We start from the raw sequence: 6,425 nt of genomic DNA, 5'->3' as shown, positions 1-6,425 counted from the left end.
ACCGTTTGTTGTGTGTGTTTCTTGAATACGAGTACAATTCTTAATTTAATTCAAAATTTTAGTAGTAGTAATTTAAAACTTTAGTAGCAGTAGCATTTAAAGAGTAAAATAAAAATAGTCCCCAACCGATTTGAAGATTATCTTTTGAATTATTTGATCCTTCACAATTGAAAATGGACCGGATTTAGTCCTTTTTTGATAGCACAGTTAAAAATTAACAGTCAAATTCTATTTAAATTATTTTTACTAGATTAAGATTAAGATTAAGATTAAGATTAAGATTAAGATTAAGATTAAGATTAAGATTAAGATTAAGATTAAAATATTTAGTTTTTTTCTTATTTTTTAAATGTCTAAAATTCTCTCTCTCTAGCCGCGCCTTCTTTTTTTTAAGTCCAAAGTCCTAATAGTTAATCATTAATATTCTTCCAATTTTTTCTTGAATGCTTGAACATCTAAATCACAAAGGCAAGAACTACAAATAAAAAAACAAAATAGATTATCTTAGAAACGACATCGAAACGGAGAAATTGAAGATAGAAGGAGAAATAGGGTTCTCTGTTTGGGGGAGATTTAAATTGGGGAGACCAATTCTCCTTTAATTTGGAAATAAGCAACGAAGGAGGGATAGAGATGGAAGGCGGCGACAGCCCCGGCGAGGCCGCACTTTGACCAACCGAAAATCGGAGCTGGCAACGGCGCGAACTGAGATCAGATCAGAGTCTAGCGCCTTCCTCTTCTTGGATGAAGTGCATTGTGTCGTCAGAAATTTGAGTTCACGGCGCGAGGAGCTGGTCGGTGTGGGAGTTGAAGAGGGCGAAATTGCATGGACTCCGGGCAAGTTTTGGGCGTTGTTGTTGGGGTTGTGAGTGACAGGCTTGGTGCCGATGTAAGGGAGGAGGGGCGAGGTGGACCAGGAGGGCATGGGGGAGGAAGGAAGAATTGGGGGTGATTTGGTGGGTATGGCAGAGGAGGGACTCGTTGGCGGTCGAGAGTGGCAGGAGGTGTATTTAAGGTGCACCGCCTTTGCTTTCATTAGAGATCAATGAGTGTCGGGGGAGGGTGGATTTAAGGTGCAAGTAACGACGAGAGTGTTTAGAGAGAGTGAAATTTAATTTATCTTTAAAAAATAAGAAAATAATTAAATATTCTAATTTAAGCTATAATCCAGTCAAAATTCCTAATTTAGTCGTCAACCGTCAATTTGTAACGATGCTATTAAAAAAGGACTAAATCCGGCCTATTTTCAATTGTGAAAGACTAAATAATTCAAAAGATAATGTTTTGGACCAAAATCATAAAATCGTCATATGTTCTTGACTACTTTTGGCTTTTACTCCGCATTTAAATTACAAACATATTGAATGCTAAATCTTGAAATTAGACAAAGAATAAGTTCTTCGAATATTCTATTAGTTCGGTAATACATTCCGACACCATTGTTTGGTAAGGATTGCAAATTCAAATCAGGGTAATGATTTTAAATATGTTATGTCTTTGGTATAATAGAATTTAATATGTAATTCTACATTATTTTATAAGGTTGTTATAAGGTTGTTATGAATTGAGATTTGTTAGCCTAATTGATAATTGAGATGCATTATCAATCACTCATTTTTATTAAATTAGTGGTCCAGAAATTGCCACATGTAAAATATTTTTAGATTAATTCATTATGAAAGGCATAATGGTAATTTCATGGTACATTTTATTTAATAAATAATTTTTTTAAATTTTTTTAAATTTTATTTTTATCAACTACATGTACAATTCATGACAACTACACATATAATGTCAACTATATATATACAATTCATGTCAACTATACACATATAATGTCGACTACATATACAAGTCATATCAACTATACACATATAATGTCAACTATAAGTTGTTGACATTTGATGTGCATGCTATTGACATTTGATGTGCAGACTATTGACGATAATATCCCCGAGTTGACATAATCTACTTGCAGTTGACATTTCAAAAATGTTGTGGATAAGTGGCTGAAAATGCATATCAATTCTCAATTAAGCTAAAAAATCTCAACCTGACATGAGCCTTATTTTTTATTTAGTTTGAAGTTGACCATAATGTAACAAAATATAAGTTTTGATCGTGTTATAAATGGATGAATAATTGTTGTCTTCATAATTATGGTTGAAGAAGAAGCCAAATGTTATTTAGTTTGAAGTTGACCATAATGTAACAAGATTTGATTTTTTTTTAATTGTTAAATACTAGTACAATTTTAATAAATCATATACATATGCTTCAAAATATAAGTTTTGATCGTGTTATAAATGGATGAATAATTGTTGTCTTCATAATTATGGTTGAAGAAGAAGCCAACAAATGGTTAAATATAATGACTGTGATGATTAGCTTGCCATTATGCTAGAGGAAGCCAGAATAATAAATACTAGTACTACTGAACTATGGAGATAAATATGAAATAAAAAATAATACTCCTGTCCCACAAAGATATACGTTTTTTTTTTCCTTTTTAATTCGTCCCACAAGAATATGCAGTTTTTAATTTTAAAAACTTTTTTTTTATTAGGGTGAGACTCATTTTCCATTAATAATATTTTTATTACTTTTTCAATCTACCTCACTCTTACTTTACCAATTTTTGTATTAAAATCCGTATCGAACCCAAAGCGCATATTCTTTGAGGATGGAGGAGTAGTAAATACTACTGAACTATGGAGACAAATATGAAATTTTAGATGTGGATATCAAATTAAATTCGATTTGCATAATTTCAGAGATTGATTATGAATAGGGTCGGAAATAAACTGCATAAATCTATTTTTAGAAGAAAAAAAGCTATTTAAGATATAGAAATATCATTGTAGTAAATAATTCTACATCATTGAATATGATGATGCAAATAAAGAATTTATTGACATGCTCTTTCAAAACACTATCCCATTTGATTAGAATGAATGCATTTTTAGATTTAAAAAATAAGTGAATACGTAAAAAAAGTCATTTTAGTTGGTCCACCTTCATTTCTTAATAGATTTTAAAGTTAATTGTTAATTGAATCTTAATTTTCTGATCATGTGGTAAATAAATTTAGAATTAACTTAATATTTTTTGGTGAATTACAATTGAAAAAATAGATGATAGTTTATTTATATAAATATTCATTTAAAAATAAATTAAATTTACACTTACAATAATTAAAACTATTAGAGCACCCGCAACGCGGGCCGCGGGCATTCCGCGTTTCGTTCCTTCGGAACGAAACCGTAGCGGAACGCGTTGCGGCGCTGCGTTTCGTCGCGGTTCCGTTCCCATGCCGTCCCGGGTGCCGTCGGCACGAGACGCGGCACGGTCCGTGCCGCCACGCGCTTCGGCGACGTGGCTCGCCCTGCGTCGTGCGTGACGCCCACTTGCCGGCCCGCGAGTGGGCGTCATCACGCTGACGCAATAAATTCATTTTTTTAAAAAAATGAATTTTTAAAAAATATTTTTTATTTATAAAAATTGTTTTTTATATTTAAAAACAATTTTTACAAATAAATGAATACTAGAAATTCGTATTAGCCCATATATATTTGATGGGCTTGCGAATTTATGAAACTCATTATTGGTTGTCTCTATTTTATAGAGACATCCTTGAATGTTTTATGTTCCACTTTCGATGTGGGACAAACTCATTCTTAGTTATCTCTATTTTATAGAGACATCCTTGAATGTTTTATGTTCCACTTTCGATGTGGGACAAACTCATTCTTGGTTATCTCTATTTTATAGAGACATCCTTGAATGTTTTATGTTCCACTTTCGATATGGGACAAACTCATTCTTGGTTATCTCTATTTTATAGAGACATCCTTGAATGTTTTATGTTCCACGTTCGATGTGGGACAAACTCATTCTTGGTTATCTCTATTTTATAGAGACATCTTTGAATGTTTTATATTCCACTTTCGATGTGGGACAAACTCATTCTTGGTTATCTCTATTTTATAGAGACATCCTTGAATGTTTTATGTTCCACTTTCGATGTGAGACAAACTCATTCTTGGTTGTCTCTATAAAATTGTATTTTAAATTATGTCATTTTTTATTTTTTTAGGATTTTAATTACGTCTTTTTCTATTTTTTTGAATTTTAAGTTGTAATGTTATTTTAATTTTAATGAAGTGTGTTTGTTTTAATTGAATTGGGTTGGAAATAAAAATAAAAAATGAAATTGAATGAATAGTAATTTAAGGAACGGATAAGAAACGGAGAGTTGCAGGTTTCGTTCCTTAGTTAAGGAATGGAGTAAAAAGGTACAGTGAGGCCGCAAAGAGTAGTTTAAGGAACGGTTTAGGAACGGTGGGGGAACAGCATTGTGGATGGCCTTAATCACACTTCATTATAAAACAACTATTCTTCCCTTGCATATACCATAAGAAAATTCCAAAAATAAGTTTGAAAATGGAGCTTAATTACATATCAATATAAGCAACCAAGTTTGATGTACACATGTCGCATTCTAAATTTCTAATGTCGGATCTATTGTAATTAACAACAATATCTTTTAACAATTAACCATTTTTATTTAAATTATCGTAATTAATCATCACCCTATTCACCCATGACCCATCATAACTTTTTTACGTCTCTACTTACGCACCAATGTTACCATAACTTCTTTTTAATTTTATGTGGGCTATCAGCGTCATGACATCATCTGTGCATGGGCATTATTATTGATGTATAAAACACAAATAAATTGAATGTATTATCAATATTTAATACATACTCCGTACAAGATATGGTAGCATCTGGAACGATAGTAGCTTAATGGGCTGTTGATTGGGCCGCCTCTATTTGGGTCCAAAAATAAATTTGTTAGTTCGATGACAATATTACAATAATTTAATTAAAACCATAATCACACTTCATTATACAACAATTATTTTTCCCTAGAATGCCATAGGAAAATTCCAAAAATAAGTTTGAAAATGGAGCTTAAGTGCTTAACTACATATCAATACTTAAAAAGGGGAAACAATTATTTAGTACATATATCGTTAAAGGTTTTATCCATCATTTATTGCAAGAACATAGTATCTCCATGACTCCATCATGGCTTGTAATTAATATCTTGATGCAGACATTGATGGATACAAATGAATACTCAAAGACAAAACACAAGTGTAGCTAGGAGGGGACATAACTGGGGAAGGGATGAGTGTTATTGAAGCTAGGAAGAGGGACGCTAGCAGAGCCCGAGAGAAGCGGAGGCGCGGCGCAATGAACGTGGACGTCGAAGTCGCATTCCGAGCAGCAGTAGCAGAAGCCACTCCCAACGAGGTTGCAAGAGTTGCAGAAGAATTGGGTGGAAGGATAGGTGGGATAGGACATCAAGGTGAGGGGGTGGTGGGGGTGGGCCGGGTGCGTGAGGGAGCGGCTTGCGCGGAAGCAGTGTTCGTGCAAGAAGTAGTTGCACTTCCAGCAGGCGTAGACGTTGCCAGAGCCCGGGGATCTGCAGCCGGAGCAGTGGATCTCGTGCCCTGGCGCCGTCTGGTGGTAGACCAGGCCGTGGATGTGGCTGAAATGCTTCGATTCCATTCCTTTGCTTGGTTGATGTGTTTTGATGATGGGGAGGAAGAGGTTGTTATATATATTGATCAGTTTGTCAAACATGTTGAGTTTTACTATGTCCATTGCTAGTTGTGAGATTCTTGACAGCTAGGGAGGGGAGTTGAATTTGTCAAATCTCTATTATAGTCATTGACTTTGACTCTGTTATTTGTATATCAAATGCCTATCTTTCTTATTTCAATACTCCTTGTAAAGTTGTCATACTTGACTTTAAAATGATCTAAAATGGTTCTCAAATACATTCTCTTAAAACTCCTATAAACTTTTAAAGAGACTCTGGGTTAACTAATGGTAAAAAAAATAACTTTGACAGAACAAAATGTCAAAAATACTTTAATAGACCACATTCGTCCAATAAAAATAAAAGTTATGAAGGAAATTCTTTTTCAAAGATTCTATATAAATTTATATAAGAAACCGAGATAGTTACCTTTCAGAAAATCTAATGATAGGGAAATTTGGTTATCGGTTCAAGAATGTAAGGTGCCCCTGTTTTTTCAGGGTAAGAAGGGGTAGAGAAAATGCCTTCCATTATCAAAATAGGATAACTTAAAAAGAAAAATGAGTCACTTAGGATAGAGGTTAGTTAAAAAGGAAATTGGCCGAATTCAAACTTATTTTATGGAGCTGTACTACAATTAAATACAATGTAAAGAAAAGAGGTGGTATATGTTCGTGAACCATTAATCAAATAAATAAGCAAGGTTATGCCTTAATTTTTAGTACTATTAATGATGTAATAAAAGGCCCATTGGCGGATCCTGGCCCAAGAACCGCATTTGGTCCAAGCGGACTGGCCCGTATTATAT

Source organism: Salvia splendens, chromosome 6 (assembly GCF_004379255.2).
Source record: "Salvia splendens isolate huo1 chromosome 6, SspV2, whole genome shotgun sequence".
NCBI lineage: Eukaryota > Viridiplantae > Streptophyta > Magnoliopsida > Lamiales > Lamiaceae > Salvia > Salvia splendens.
This window is presented reverse-complemented; position numbering follows the sequence as displayed.